General features: G+C 35.6%; 1 protein-coding gene across 1 annotated transcript in view; it reads left to right on the top strand.

Annotated features, from left to right (window-relative positions):
* LOC105505784 (zinc finger protein 385D) overlaps window positions 1-16,935 on the top strand; it is a 357,162-nt gene that overhangs the window by 168,908 nt on the left and 171,319 nt on the right. The window lies entirely within an intron of this gene.

Here is a 16,935-nt window from a genome sequence, read left to right as displayed (position 1 = left end):
GAGAGAGAGAGTAAACCATCTTACAAATAAACTTCTCATTCTAATTAAAAAAAACAAAAGCCGACTGGAACTCAAAGAAACTTGTGGACAGAATGAATGAGTTTACGATTTCAGAAGCTGAGTGCTTCCTGGTAAATGGAGGTTCAGGGTGTGACCCAAGTAGGTTAACACATACTAAATTTATTGCATGTGTGTTTTCTCTTTGTGAGGACAATGTAGCAAATATTTATGAGTACCTAAATTAATTTATATTCACATTAGACTAAAATATTGACTTTTAAAACTGAACAATAATTATTATAGTAATTAATCATGTAATTGACTCATTAAAGGTAAATCTTGGTGAATAATGATGCTGTAAGTCTATTAAATTTCATTTTCACTTTGTTCTGTTTTGCTAACCACTCACTGATGTTCCCCTCCTGAGAGGTATTTAAGTGATAGAGGAACAAACGGACTTCTCATTTCCTTTTGGTTACATAAAATGTAATACTGTAAAATTATTTTGTTTATTGAAGGGGCACTCGTAAAACAATTTGTAATATGGTATTTCTGTTGATTCCAATTTAATTCCAAGAAAGTACGAGGAACCTCATAAAACTTTGTTTTGTTTTTTTGAGATATGGTCTCTCAGGCTGCAGTGCAGTGGCATGATATTGGCTCACTGCAGGTTGAACACTCTGGCTAAGTGATCCTCATACCTCAGGTTCTCAAGTAGCTAGGATTACAGGCACATGTCACCATGCCCAGCTAATTTTTAAACTTTTTTTTGTGGAGACAAGGTCTTGCTATTTTACCCAGGCTGGTCTCAAACTTCTGGGCTCAAGTGATCCTCCTGCCTTGGCCTTCAAAGTGCTGAGTATATGTATAGGTGTGAGAGGTTGCATCTGGCCTGAAACATTTTTCATACTTATTTTGAGTTACCACGTCCATCATGTAATATAAAGATCCTGTATACATATTTAATATTTTAATTTACTGTCTAAAAAATATAATGGAAATGCAATTAATTTGAATATTTATGTGTTAGGTTTTCTCACTGATTTGACAGCATTAGATAGCTATTATAGGTAGTTTGGGGGTTAATACTACATCCTCTGCTCATCTCCCACCAAGAAATGAAAGGAAGAAAAACAGAACACTCACTGCCTCCACTTTGTTAATTTTGACTATACTGAATGATCAGTTGTCTGGGCCATTTTTCAGGATGAAAATTCCACAGATAAAAACAATGTAATTCATTTTTTATAGTGTAACTTTAAAAAGTTCATTATAAAGTTAGATTATTCTATAAATTCTCATTTTGCTTTTTTCAATAAAATATTTGATGTATACAAATATACATAGTATATATGTAAATTATAAAAGCCTAATATAATATAAACAACATGTACCTCGTACAACTTAAAAAATTAAACATTATCTTTCACCTTTGAAATAATTTGTGCGTCTCCCTGCTGGTTATATCCCCCTGCCTCCCTGTCAGAGGTAATCATAATAAAAAATGTTTCATTATGAAATATCATAGCATATACATATACATAGTAACCTCCCATTACTTATTTTTCCACTCCCTATTATGTGTCTGAGACCCACCCATGTTGACTCATTTAGCTGCACTCTTTTCTTATGTGCTGTGTAGCTCATCTGCTGTATGAATAGACCTTAGGGTAAAGGTCTATTCTACTGTAGATGGATATCTGGATCCATGCTTTTGCTGTTATAAAGACTGCTGTTAATAATGCTCTTGCACATGCCTACTTGTCTACAGCTGCATGAGTCTTTACAGTCTATTACCTAGAAAAGAAATTGCTGGGTCTTATAGTACTAGGATCATAACTTCAGTAGAAGTTACCAAAAAGTGCTACTAATTTTTACTCCCACCTAGATGTATAAGAGTTCTTTTTGTTCTACATCTTCATCAGTGATTGCTATTGTTATATATTTTTTAAAATGTATGTAAATCTTTTAGATGAAAAATAGAATCCAAAAGTAATTTTGACTTTTTTCAGTAAATATCCTAGAGACTAAGAATTTTATGTTTATTGGTATAAATGTTTCCTTTTCTGTGAAATATCCATTTTCTCTTAGAATATGATTTTCTTACTAAATTGTTGGAGTCCTTTACATTTGAAGGATTTGTCATATTTGTAACTTGTCTTTTTGTTCTTTTTAGTGACTTTTGATGAACAAATGTTCTTAGTTTCAAAGCTGTTGCAAGCTTTTTTTGTCTTATGTAAAAATATTTTCCTATAGTAAGGCCATTAAAATATTTTTCTTTTCTCTTATCAGGTAAATTTTTGCTTTTCACATTTAAGTCTATGATCTACTGGAAATTTTTGTATAGGGTACAAAATTCATTTCCTTATTTTTAAGTAAGAATAAACAATTGTCCCAGCTCATTCATTGGCTTTTCTGTCTCCACTGAATGACAATGACGTATCTGCCTCAGGTACACCCCAACTGCAGGGTCTTTGCACTTGCTTTGACCTTTGCCTGAAGTGCTCTTCCCTCAGGCAGTGACATATTCCCTTCTGTACTTCCTTCAGCCGTTTTCTCTAAAGACATTTTTTTCAATGAGGCCACATATGGCCATTTATATCTAAAATTCAACACTTTTCCAAACTTTTGCAATCCCACGTCCCTTCTTTATTTTTTCCAATGCTCTTGTGACTATTGGTACTTATATATACTTGTCTTATTATCTTATTGTGTCTCTCTCCCACTAAAACGTAAACACAATAAGGAAAATGACTTTTGTTGGTTTCATTTACTGCTGGAACCCCAAAACCTAGAAAAATGCCTAGCACATAATCAGTGCTCCGTAATACTAATTGAGTGAGTGGATGAATGAGCATATTACATTTGAAAATGTATCTGCTTGTAGGCTGATGTATCTGCTTCACATCTGTTGGAGTGGCCTATTTCTTTTTCTCTGGGTGAGTGCCAGTACCTTAATCCATAGCTATAAAGTAAGGCTTGATGTCTAGTAGGTCATGGCCTCCATATGTTCTCATTCTTTACGGGTGGTTTATCTACTCTTGGTAACTCCCTCTCCTATGTAAATTTTAGAATTATGCTATCAAGCCTTATGAAAAATCATATTATACTTTATTCACATGGCATTTACTCTGTAGTTAAATTTTAAGAAAACAGACTTAAAAATTATTTTTAATCTTTCTATCCATAAATATATGTCTTAGTTTTTTCTTTAATGTCTTTATATATATATTGTATGTTATCTCTACAAGGTTATATACCATTTGATAAATGCTTATTATTCTTACAGACATAGTTAAGTTTTTCATACATTCTTCTATTAAATCAGGAGGTCTTTAAACATTAACATTATGCCTTCTAAAAATTAAATCATAAAATATGAATTTTACAGGTAAATTTTTGAAAGAAGCTAGTAATTGTAATTCATCAGAAATTTTCCATTTAGCTATGAGATGAAAGTCTTAAAAGTTGAACCCTTGAGGAAAACAACTTTGCTCTTGACTTGTAACTTTTCTCCCACCATAAAGCCTTATTATGACCCATCCCCAACAACATTCATTATTATTTCCTCCCTTGTGTTTCTAATTATGACTCTGTTTTACAGCAGTTACCATAATATCACGTTGTGTGGTATTTATCTCTACGTACATTTGTCATCTCCACTAGACTGCACACTCATTGAGATCAGGAACTTTATCTTGTCTTTTTATCCTCAGGCTTAGTCACAGTGCCTGCCATGAACTACATGCTTATAATGTAGTCATTATAAACTGATGGGCACTAAAATTGGGCATCCAAAGGAGATAATAGAACCTACTTTTAAAAAAACCTTCAAAAACTGCACAGAAATTGGCCTGTCTGATAATCCCTTTCTTCTAAGTCCTCTTTCCCTTTAGATATGTGTCCCATTCTCTACTGTCCTCCCACTCTCTCACCTCTTCAGTCTCCTTTGTTGGATTCTTTTTTCTCTGCCATTTCTGAAGACATCAGTGCTTTCCCAGGAATCTCATTGTAGCCCTGTTTCTTCTAATGTTACTCAAAGTCTGTTACATATCATTCACTCGTATGTCTTCAGTTACACCAATAATTCTTAAATGGATAACTTCAACATTCAACACATTTTAAAACTCCTGAAAGTTATTTTAAATGTTTTACATATCTACTACATATCTCATAAAACCTGCTAAAATTTAGTGTTCCTAATATGAACTCACTAATTCCCTTGTCCACACATCATTCTAAAATTTGCCATTCTTCCTTTATTCCTATCATGGTTTGTGTTGTCACTCATTTAGCTACCCACATGAGAAGAATGAGCCTTTCTGGGGCCTGATTTCAAACAGGTAACACTGACTTAAAAGCCTGTATCCTAAAAATGTCCCCAGTCTCTCCTGCAGTCTTCTAGTTGCTATAGGCTGAATTCTGTCCTGTATTTTTCAGCTGGACTATTACAAAAGGAAACTTCTTAGTTTGTCTTTTTGACTCCAGATTGACTTTCTTCCTTCAAGTTCTTGTCCAAATTATTTTTTTCTAAAATACAAATTTCTTTATGTATACTTTTGAGTTGAATGTTCCTTTTAACCTAACATTGCTAAAGGGGGAAAAGTCCAAATTCATTAACACAACACACAGGAAAATTCATTTGCATGTCCCAATCTATCTTGCCACTTTCATCTCTTCCACATATACTATTCTCCATTCATACCAAAATTTTAAATGTTTACTGACATCACATTCTTTTATACGTTTACATGGGCGTTTCTGTTCTATCATTTTCTACTAACTAAATAATTCCTACTCATCAAGTTCAAATATCACTCATTTGAAGTCTTCCAGGATACCCACAAACTGAGTAAATGACCCCCACCTCTTCCCAAGTACTTTACTTATATCTTTATTTCAATACTTGCTAATTCAAATTAAAATATATTTATATGTTTGTGTATGCTTCATTATTCTGGGTTATTTTCTGAAGGTCAGAACCATTTGTTTTGCATTATTTTATCTGCCCAAACACGTTATGTATCCATCCTTGAACAAAACTCCACAGAGATGCGGGAAACATGTTATGTCCACGTAGAGAGCATCCTTCCCCCTTCTCAGCACTGACTGAATTCCATTCTTCTTGCAAGTCTGCATGTTCAGCTTCTTACTTATAACTTTATCAAACTGCCCCACCTCCTCAATTTGTCTTTAATTCATTGTTTTCAGGTCTTTGCTATATTAACTAATCTCTCTACAATCAATACAGAATATTCTGATGATTATATATTTTATCACGATCATAAGCATTGGACATACAGCATAGGAGTCCTGTAATTTCTCCTGTTTATTTGGCCCTCAGCATCTGGAAGATAATGGTGTCTGCAAACTGCAATACCATTATGGATTCTGAACATGCCTACCTTTAAGTACTTTGCATATATTATTTCATGTAATCTTCCCAGTAGTCTTTTTCAAGATAAAAACAGTAATGGATGCACTATTCTAGAAGGCCAATACAGGCCTACCCACCTCAATATTTGTATTCCAACATACCTTCTTTTTTTCCCTCCTTAGGGACAGAGTCTCCCTCTATCACCCAGGCTGGAGTGCAGTGGCACAAATATGACTCACTATAGCCTCAACCCACTGGTCTTAAGTGATCCTCTCAGCCTTTCAAGTAGTTGGGCCTACAGGTGCGTGCCGCCATGCCCAAGTGTGTGTGTGTGTGTATATATATTTATATTTATTTAATTTTGTAGAGATGGGGCCTTGCTACGTTGCTGAGGCTGGTCTTGGACTCTTGGCTTCAAGTGGTTCCCTTACCTCGTCCTCTCAAAGTATTAGGACTATAGGCAGGAGCTACTACACCAGGCCAGGATAGCTTAGTGCTTTAGGACCAATTTTATCTCTCCATTTTCCATGCTCAGCTATCCCCTTTATCACCTGTTTGAACCCTGTGTTGTCATTAATGTATTCCTTTGTGGATTTATATGATAAAGTGAAAATAGCTGTGGGAACTCCTGCCAAGGCATGTTATGCAGTATATGGCCCTTTCCTGTGGAATGTTTTGGAGCAGTTTCAAATTTGGCTTAGTAGACCGACACTTGATCCATGATTTGTTTTTCTTAAGAGTTAACATCACTATCCCGGAGGTGCGTAGGCAGCCAGATTATTTTGCCAGGTAATTAACAGAAATCTATAGCACTAGTACATTTCCTTTATTGTGATTGCCTTTCTTTATGTTTACTTATTTTTGAGCCAAGATTCCTTTACAAAATGCAAATAGTTATCCAGAAAGATCTGGAGAACTGGTTTAGAAAGTTTACTTAAAAGACAAAGGAAATTTAGCAACAGAGGAAGGCTAAAAATGTAGTTTTAGCTGTCATGTATTATTTTCATGATGGAAGGAATTATGTATTCCAAGAAAAGGAAAGTAACTCTAAGAGTTCCCAGATTTCAGAGGAAGTGACATGATCCTAAATCATGTTCTTGATGGTAAAATGTTACTTAGAAAGCCTATTATTTAAATGGAATAGTTTTTTATGGTCAAATATGAGCAACAATAATCCTTTACCTGCAAACTATTGATGTCATGTATTTTGGATGAATATACATTTTTAGGAATCAAGATTACTTTTCTTTAGATATGTTATTTAAAACACATTTAAAAATAACTCTATATTTCAAAATTGCACAAAGATTCTACACATACAATCTCTTTTCTCTGGAGATTTTCTTAAATTTAAAGAGATACAAAAAGGAAATATAGCTGCAAAAGAACAGAGGTGTTTGAGATTGCCAACAGATGAAAGCTTTAAATATTTCTAGAAACCATAGGGTACATAGAAGTGCGTGGAATAGAAAACTAGAGGAGTGTAAGGTCAGATCCTGGAGCAAGTCTAGAATTAGCATCTGCAGGTAGAATGATGGATGAATAAGGCAGAAAGCATGGGACCAGTAGGGCTGAAAACATGGTGACTGATGACTAAGAAGAAGAATATTTGTTTTACATTAAAACAAAAACACATGGTTTATAGAAAATAAAGGCAAAAAGAAACTAGGAAAACATGGTTTATATATGTAGAAGACAAAAAGACAGAATTTTAAGCAGTTGATGGACAATAAGAAAAGAGAAGCTACTTTGCTTGAAGCTAAAATAATTCCCTTTTGAACGAGCCGAGATATGTAGTATTGAAAGCATAAAAAAGAAGTCTAATAGCTTCTCGGCCTTTTGGCTAAGATCAAGTGTAAAAAAGAAGCCTAATTCTGTCACATTATCCAGCCAGCAAACAAAAATATTAACAAAATTAAAACTATGATACTGTTGTTTATTAGCTTTCAAATTTTAGAGTCACTCACAGACAAAATCTGGAACACTGAGTTGCAGTTAAAAGACAGAATATTTCAGTTAGAAAGTTTTTGGACATTTAAAAGTGTAAATGGGCCATGCGCCAATGGCTCACGGCTGTAATCCCAGCACTTTGGGAGGCCAAGGTGGGCAAATCACTTGAGGTCAGGAGGTTGAGACCAGCCTGGACAAACTGAGATAGTGAAACCCCGTCTCTAGTAAAAATACAAAAATTAGCCGAGCGTGGTGGTGGGTGCCTGAAATCCCAGCTACCGGGGAGGCTGAGGCAGGAGAATAGCTTGAGCCCGGGAGGTGGAGGTTGCAGTGAGTCGAGATCACGCCATTGCACTCCAGCCTGGGCGACACAGCAAAACTCTGTCTCAATAAATAAATAAATAAATAAGTAAAATAAATAAATGTGTAAGTGTAGCTGAAATAATTTGAGAACTGGAAACTAAAGTAGAAAAGAAAAAAAGGAATAACTTCAATCAGGGAATTTGAGATCCTGATTCAAATCAAGGGAACCAGACATAAAAGTGGAAACGTACTATGTGTAGTTGTAACATAATAATAGAATATTTAAATGAAAATATTCATTTAATATTTATATTAAATGAATAAAAATAACTACATAGAGTTATAACTATACAATATTAAATGAATAAAAACGTGTAAAGACTATGTAGAAAAGTATGGAAAAAAGACAAAAAAAAGTGACAGAATATACATATTAAATTCTCATCTTAGTGCCTAGAGATGTAAATATATTAGCATGTTATTTAGAGCTGTGATGTCAATCAGCAGAAAAAAATGTCCTAATAGTAAACCAGTGTTTTAAACATTTACCTCTGGGCTTGGAAGGTTAGAGAGTTTTGTTCTGCAGTTGAAACTGTTTTGTACCCTTGTATTTGTTGCCATGTATGCATTCTTTGGTAAGAAAATTTTAAAACTAGAAAAGAGATTTTTAAGATAGTATATTCTAAGAGCCCCTATGGAAGACTTGAAGTGCATGGGAAATACAAAATGTATTAGCTAGTGTTCTAACAAATGTTAGAACTGTTCTTAAATCAGTGTTTCTCAATGTGCTTGCTCATGGGAAACTATTTGGGGTTTGCAAACCCCTTTGAGCCATGAAAAGACTGGTTTAAATGGTTACAGTTTATGTTTTAGTTTTTATAGTTTATATTGTAGTTTATATAAGAAGCCACCGATCACCCAACAGCACTGTATTTTGTGTTTTTCGAAAAATTGTAGATGTGTTTCTATATGGTGGACATTAAAAGTGTTAAAAGGACAGGTGCGATGGCTCAAGTAATCCCAGCACTTTGGGAGGCCGAGGCGGGCAGATCATGACGTCAGGAGTTCGAGACCAGCCTGACCAATATGGTCTCTACTAAAACTACAAAAATTAGCTGGGTGTGGTGGTGTGTGCCTATAATCCCAGCTTATCAGGAGGCTGAGGCAGAAGAATCACTTGAACCTGGGAGGTGGAGGTTGCAGTGAGCAGAGACGGGACCACTGCACTCCAACCTAGGCAACAGAGAGGGAGGGAGGGAGGGAGGGAGGGAAGGAGGGAAGGAAGGAAGGAAGGAAGGAAGGGAGGAAGGGAGGAAGGGAGGGAGGGAAGGATAAAAGTGTTAAAAACACAACCAAAAGGTGACTGTACCTACACGGTTAAGAGAAATTCTATGGTGCTAGCTTAGCTTCACCTGTGGTTCAGGTGGACTTAATCTTTAAGGTTTTTAGAAATATCAGATATCCTTGACTTTATCCTTTCTTTACCTCCACAATTGAGAATGTCTTGCTGAACACTTGACCTTTATTAAATGTTTCAAGCTTCTGACTTAGTCCACTTTTACATTAGTTTCTTTAACTTATTAAGAAAGGCCCATGAGTGAAAAATAGGCAGAGTAGAGAAAAAAAATATGGAGAAAAGAGAACTAGTGTTTTAGCAATTTGGTAGGAATTAAAAATAGCCTACCCTGTAATAAAAGCAAGTCAACTGTTGGAGATCCTTTTTTTTTTTTTTTTTTTTTTTGAGACGGAGTCTTGCTCTGTCGCCCAGGCTGGAGTTCAGTGGCCGGATCTCAGCTCACTGCAAGCTCTGCCTCCCGGGTTCACACCATTCTCCTGCCTCAGCCTCCTGAATAGCTGGGACTACAGGTGCCCGCCACCACGCCTGGCTAGTTTTTTTGTATTTTTTAGTAGAGACGCGGTTTGACCGTGTTAGCCAGGATGGTCTCGATCTCCTGACCTCATGATCCGCCCGTCTCGGCCTCCCAAAGTGCTGGGATTACAGGCTTGAGCTACCGCGCCCGGCCTTGGAGATATTTTTTAATAGCCCTTGTTTTATTTCAAGTTGCTCTGGTTTAGTTTTCTCCATTAGTTTTTGTTTTATTTAATGTGTATGCATTTCTGCCTTGTGATACACCAACCACGAAAAAACCCAGATTCAGATCTAGTTTATAGATTGAATTCAGAAGTTTGTTTACCAATCCCACACAATTTCAGAGTCCGTGTGATATGTAGGAAGAACACTCGATTTCAATAAACCTGGATGTCAATCTTAGAGCTATAATATACAGGTTACCATGGCAAATCATTTATCCTGGTTTTTCCTCAGTTTCCATTTCTATAAAATGACGATAATATTGTATCCTGTATAAAATTATTTGGCCACAAAATTATTGGTGGAAGAGAGAACACTGGTATTTTGGAAACATCTGGTGAAAAAATTTTAATCTAAGAAAGGTGATTCTATTACTAATGTTTTGAGCAATGCGTCTCAGTCATCCCTAAGGAGCATTTTAAACATTGAGCTGAATCAGCATTGTTCTGAGGCCCTGGCTCTGTACCTTTAACAAGCTTCCCAAGATGATTCTTAGTATACAGTCATGGTAGAGAATAGTCAGCTAAAATACTTGGTAAGCATTTTAAAAGCTAGATTATTAATTTTACTTTGTAAACATGCAGTTTTTATTTTGGATATTTACATCAAGGCTCCAAAACACAGTTACCTCCAGATAACAACTAAATTCTTCTACGAAGTTGACGAAGTTGAAGTTGAACAATGTGGCTTCAACCAAGAATTATATCTTGGACCAGTTTTTTCTCCTTAAAATGATTGACAATCAACTGGGGTGGCTGTTTTCACATGTCTAATAACTTTTTCTAACAATAAATCTTTATTGAGCCCTCTCTGTCATCAGGCACTTGTTTTAAGATAAATACAACATCCCACCTCTTTTGCAATTTAGGTTGGGGAGAATAGAAGCATATTATTTCAGTAGAAGATGGTAAATGACATGGCACTAGAATTTATAGGGTGCTGTGAAGACTTGAAGGAGTGTATTAGCTTTGCCGACTGAGAGACTAGAGAAAGTCTTGCTGGAAACAATTGCATTTGGAGGGATAGATAGGAATTATACATCTGATATACAAGTGATAAAGACTGAAGAAAGGAAAGAGCCTTTGAAAAGAAGAGAAGACAATAAAATACACTGGATTATGTAAGGCATTGCCAGCAGGTCTATATTACTGCAGCAAAATGTCTGGGGCAAGTAGTAATGGAAAATGAATGGATAAATGTAGACCTGGCCAGTTCCTGGAAGGCAGCATTTTCCAAAGTAAAATGTCCCTTGTGGCTTGAATTCCACATCACTGGCTACTAACAGAAAGAGGCATACAGGGCACTAATGGCGGGAGGAAGGATGTAAATTAGTGAATGAATACTTCAGTGCCAGAAGAAGTAGAATATTTCAAGAAAATACCCATCTTAGCCAAAACACAGAACAAAAGAAATTGAGGAATGCCAAATAACAAGCATTGAAGGGGCCTTCTGTAGGGAATTGGTGGATAAATACTGGTACATAAGTCAGCACAGAAATAATATGTGCATACATAAATATATACACACACACATATATTCACAGATATATATGTACATTTGCATTTTTGAGCAAAACATAAAAACAAGCAAGGATATTCTTATGTACTAAATTTCATATATATATGTATATATATATTATCTTGGAATTGTTATGCAGAAAAGATTAAAAAGATAACCTACAGAGAAGGAATGTATATAAGAGCCATTCCGCACATCATTATACTTTTCCAAAGGCATTAAATGGGTGACTTCAACAAATAAAAAAATAGGCAATAAAGCAAGAAAAAATGTACAGCTTAGGTATTGCCCACAATTTATGTCTTTTATAATCAATCAAACAATAACTGGGATAATCATTTATATGGTTCTTACCAATGTACCATTGTTTAATTTTTTTTCTATAGACTTCGTAACTTTAATTTTGTGACATTTCAAAAATATCTATTGTTTGCAGTCTGCTTAGTAAAGATCTGCCATTAATTGGTACACTACTTATTTCAATTCTAGTCTCCTCATCTCTGAACATTTTAATTCCTTGAACTCTTTTCTTCTTCCTAAACCCTTGGGGATCACAAAATTCTTTGAGGCTATAATTGGTCACGTCCAGAACAGGGGCAGGCAAGAAACAGTCTCAGTAATTCATCTATTGTTTGAACTTTTCCTTTTAGTCATTTAGATAGGAAAACTAATTGTAATTATTAATTTTCCATTAACCAGGACATCCTAGCATTCATGCCTGAGTAAAATTTCCCAGTCGTTACTAGATTCTTGTATCATCGGTTCCATTTGTTTTAAGTTGAATTGTGCCCTTCCAAAAAAGAAATGTTGAAGTTCTTACCTACAGTACATCAGAATATGACCTTGTAGGTAACAGAGTCTACAGAGGTACTCAAGTTCAAATGAGGTCATTAGGGTAATTCAATATGATTGGTAGCCTTATAAAAGGAGAAATTTGGGCACAGAGACAGAGATACACAGGGAGAATACAATACAAAAGGGGAGGATTGGAATGATGTAGCTATAAGACAAAGGGCACCAGAGATGGCTGGCAAAACACTAGTAGCGAGGAATGGCAAGGAAGGATGGTCCCCTACAGGTTTCAGAGGAAGCATGGACTTGACAGCACCTTGATTTCAAATTTCTAGCCTCCAGATATGTGAGATGATAAATTTCTGATGTTTTCAGCCACGAGTTTGCAGTATTTTGTTGTAACTGTCCTAGAAAACACATGATTAAAATACTAAAAAATAAATATGAAAAGGCCAATTAACTTAGGACTTTCTCATTTTTACTTTTTTTTTTAACCCTGGACCTAAAAAATAAGTAAATGAATAAATCCCTCCCTTTAATAGCACCAGGATTTCATGAAACAAAATTTTAACAGTAAAGTCAGAACATATTTTAGAATAAGAGAAAATTCTTAAAATTTAGTCATCTGTAATTTATGTACAAAGGTATACTGTCCTTATCTTTATTTTCACATCACAGTACAGCAGCTTTCAACATCTGACCCACGTTTCAGTGACTTGCCCAAGAACCAGATGCATTGTGGAATTCTGATACAGCTGGTAACAGAATAGATTTCTGGAATATATTTCCTTTTCAATCAATAATGCCATGTTGTCTAGGACATTCCTGGAAAACAGAATGCCAATTCTGGAGTTATGGGGTTAATAACCAGAATTACACTTTATTCAGAGACCAGTCCTGAACATCGAGAAACCTGACTTCTCTTTGTGGCAATAGGTATCATAGGCATTCATGGTCTTTGAAAGAGATTTTGTTATGTAAGGCCACTAGAAACAGGATTCTAATCAAAATAGAAAGGAATTAAGAGTGGAACTAAGACTCTTTAAGTGCTGATGACAAGGTCTCTACAGTGTTCAAATTAAACGCTGGAGTTTTCTCTCTAGACATTAAGATAAACAGGCATCATTTATTCTTTTCTAAACAATGCAATCCTTATCAAAATACCAATGACATCTTTCATAAAATTAGAAAAAAAAATCCTGAAATTCATATGGAATCACAAAAGACCCCAAATAGCCAAAGCAATGCAGAGCAAAAAGAACAAAGATGGAGGCATTACACTACCTGACTTCAAAATTTACTGCAAAGCTATAGAAACCCAAACAGCATGGTTCTGGCATAAAAGCAGGCATATCAACCAATGGAACAGAATAGAGAACTCAGAAATAAACATACATATTTGTAGCCAACTAATGTTTGACAAAGGCACCAAGAACATACACTAGGGGCAGGACAGTCTCTTAGATAAATGATACAGGGAAAACTGGATATCCATATGTAGAAGAATAAAACTAGACCCCTATCTCTCCCTATATATTATACAAAAATCAACGTGAAATTGATGAAAAATCTAAATGTAATACCCAAAACTATAAATCTATTAGAAGTAAACATAGGGAAACACTTTAGTACATTGGTCTGGGCAAAGATTTTATGTATAAGACTTCAAAAGTACAGGCAGCAAAGGCAAAAATAGACAAATGGGATTATACTAAACTAAAAAGCTTCTGCACAGCAAAAGAAACCATCAATAGAGCGAAGACAGCCTGTAGAGTGAAGGAAAATATTTGTAAACTATTCATTCAACAAGGGATTAATATCCATAATATACAAAGAATTCAAAGAGCTTGACAGCAAAAAATGAATTAATCCAATTTTAAAAAAGGGCAAATGACTTGAATAGACATTTCTCTAAAGAAAATATATAAATCTGGGGTACAGTGGCTTGCATCTGTAGTCCCAGCACTTTGGGAAGCTGGGACCAGGAGGAACGCTTGAGCCTAGGAGTTTGAGGTGAGCCTGGGCAACACGGCACGACCCTGTCTCTACAAAGAAAAAATTTAAAAAATTAGCCAGGCTTGGTGATGAGTGCCTGTAGTCCCAGCTTCCTGGAAAGCTGAGGTAGGAGGATCGCTTGAGCCCAGGAAGTTGAGGCTGCAGTGAGTTGAGATTGCGCCACATCATTCCAGCCTGAGCAACAGAGTGAGACCCTGTCTCAAAAAACAAAAAGAAGAAAAAATATACAAATGGCCAAAAAGTATATGAGAAATGCTCAACATCACTTATTATCAACGAAATGGAAATCAAAGCCACAATGAAATATAATCCCACCCCAGTTAGAATGGCTATCATAATAAGACAAAAAATAACCTGCTAGTGAGGTTGCAGAGAAAGAGGAACTCCTACACAATGTTGGTGGGAATGTAAATTAGTACGGCCATTATGGAAAACAGCATGTAGGTTCCTCCAAAAACTAAAAATAGAACTACTATCTGATGCAGCAGTTCTACCAGTCAGTATATATCCAGAAGAAAGGAAATCAGTATGTCAAATTGATCTCTGCACTCCTGTGTTTATTGCAGCATTATGCACAATAGCTAAGATATGGAATTAACTTGGGTGTCCATCAATGGATGAATGGATAAAGAAAATGTGGTATATATACATAATGGAATCCTATTCAGCCATAAAGAAGAATGACATGTTGTCATTTTCAGAAACATGGATTATCCTGGAGGACACTAAGTGAAATAAGCCAGACACAGAAAGACAAATACCACATGTCATCACTCATATATGGAGGCTAAATAAGCTGATTTCATAGAAGTAAATAGAAGAATAGTGGTAACCAGAGGCAGGGAAGTCTAGGGAAAAGGGAGGATAAGGAGAGGTTAACAGATACAAAATTACAGCTGGATAGGAAGAATAAGTTCTACTGTTCTTTAGCACTTTATTAAAGATATAGAATAAGAACTTATTGTGTAAGTTCTTATTCTATATCTTCAAATAGTTAGAAGACATTGAATGTTCCCAGCACAAAGAACTGATAAATGTGAATGGTAATGAATATGCTAATTACCATGATTTGATCATTACACATTGTATAAAGGTATCAAAATATCACACTGTTACCCCATAAATATGCATATTATATATCAATTAAAAATAATGTTCTATTGTCTAGAAAAAAACCTGTTACAGAAAAAGAAGGCTCATTAATGGAATAAAATCATTTTCTTCCCTTTCTTTGTTCTCAGACTTGTTTTTTTCTCTAACTGTAGCTTTTCTCATTTATAAAGTGAGAAGTGTCAATAAAGTTTAAATATGTATTGAGTGCTCTGGGTTCCAGGGAAAGGAATAATAATCACCAGGTATACGAGCATGGGTGAAACATAGTCTCCACCCACTGGAGATATCACACATAGATGAGTTCTAAAATTGTGACCAGGGTTTAACTGAAAACTTGTGTTGGTAACAATTACATACTTCCATTTAAAAATCACAGAGTGCAAGTGTCTGTGGGCATTCCACAATAGGATCCCAATATATTGGTTAAATGTAATTTGCATGGGCACATAAATTATTCTAAGAAAAATAACGTCTGAAGATGCCCTTAAGCTCATCCATCCTTTGAGTTTTATTAAGCTACCATAGAACATTAGGGAAATAGCCATGGCAGAAATCTACTGACAATGAAATGTTTCTTAAATTACATGTCCTGAGTACTTGGAGGTCATCTAAATGCCTTTGCTTATTTAAGTTCAAGCATTGATTTTCTGAACAAAATCAGCTCCTCCTCAGTTGCAGAAGGGACCACTGTGGGTGTTGGCCTTTGTCAAACAAGATGTCCTGGTGCAAAAATAGTCTGGTGTTGACACGTTAAGTATAGATGAGAGAACCTGATAAACCAATTGCTCCATTGTTTAGATGACAATAGAATATATGCAAATTATGCTTGGTGGTTTGCAGTTGTAGAGTTTACTCACAGAGTTGGCATTCTGTATTCCACATTGTCATGAGATCATTCTCCCATATGCCTTTGCTTCTATCAAGCTTTTTCCACCTTTTTAAGCCTAAACTTCTCTTGTTGAATCCAGGTTTTCCCACTGCTATTGTTAATACCATACCAAGGCTGATACTGAGATTGGGTTTCAGTGTTGCTCAATTTACTTAGCAATTCAACAGACAGGTACTGAGCCCTTGATAAGTTTGACCCACTCTGCTAACTGCTGGGTACAAAGAATAATGAGACCCAACCCTGCCTTCACTTTACTCTTTTTGGGAGAGACAAAAAGTCAAGAGACATTTTCAGATGGTGTGCAGTGTTGTACTTCCGTGCCTGGGAAGACTTGGCCCAGTTGAAGAAGGTCAGATGAGAGTTCAGCAAAAAGAGACATCATAATTGAGTCCTGAAAGCTGGGGAAATACTAGCCAGGGGATGATGGACTAAAAAGCACGGGGAAAAGAGTTTCCAAGTTAGAGGAAGTGCAAATAACTTAAAGGTAGAAAAGAGCTTGGTGTATTAAAAAATAATGTTCCCTTAATGTATTTATGTGAGTGATGCATGTTATATTTCCTACTTTCAACCAAATCATCAAATTTGGGCTTGACCTGATTTAGGAGATTAACAGAAATGAGCGTGTCACTAGTTGAATGAATTTGTTAAATGAACTTGTGTATATCGTTTGCTATTTGGCAAAAGCAAAGTAACCATGAGACTTTTTGTGTACCTCCATTAACCACCACCCTCCACCTCCACCCTGCACAGACCTGGGTCTTGGTCTTGGGTGACTAATATTCCTGTTAAATTTTGTAACAATTCAAATCCCATAGAAAGTACAATAAAGGCTACATCACTCCAAATTATTTTTACTAATTCATGACACCGAATGATTGGCACTTT

Source organism: Colobus angolensis, unplaced genomic scaffold, assembly GCF_000951035.1.
Source record: "Colobus angolensis palliatus isolate OR3802 unplaced genomic scaffold, Cang.pa_1.0 Scaffold129, whole genome shotgun sequence".
Lineage (NCBI taxonomy): Eukaryota > Metazoa > Chordata > Mammalia > Primates > Cercopithecidae > Colobus > Colobus angolensis.
Note: the sequence above shows the minus strand (reverse complement) of the source record. Positions and strands in the feature narration are given on the sequence as shown.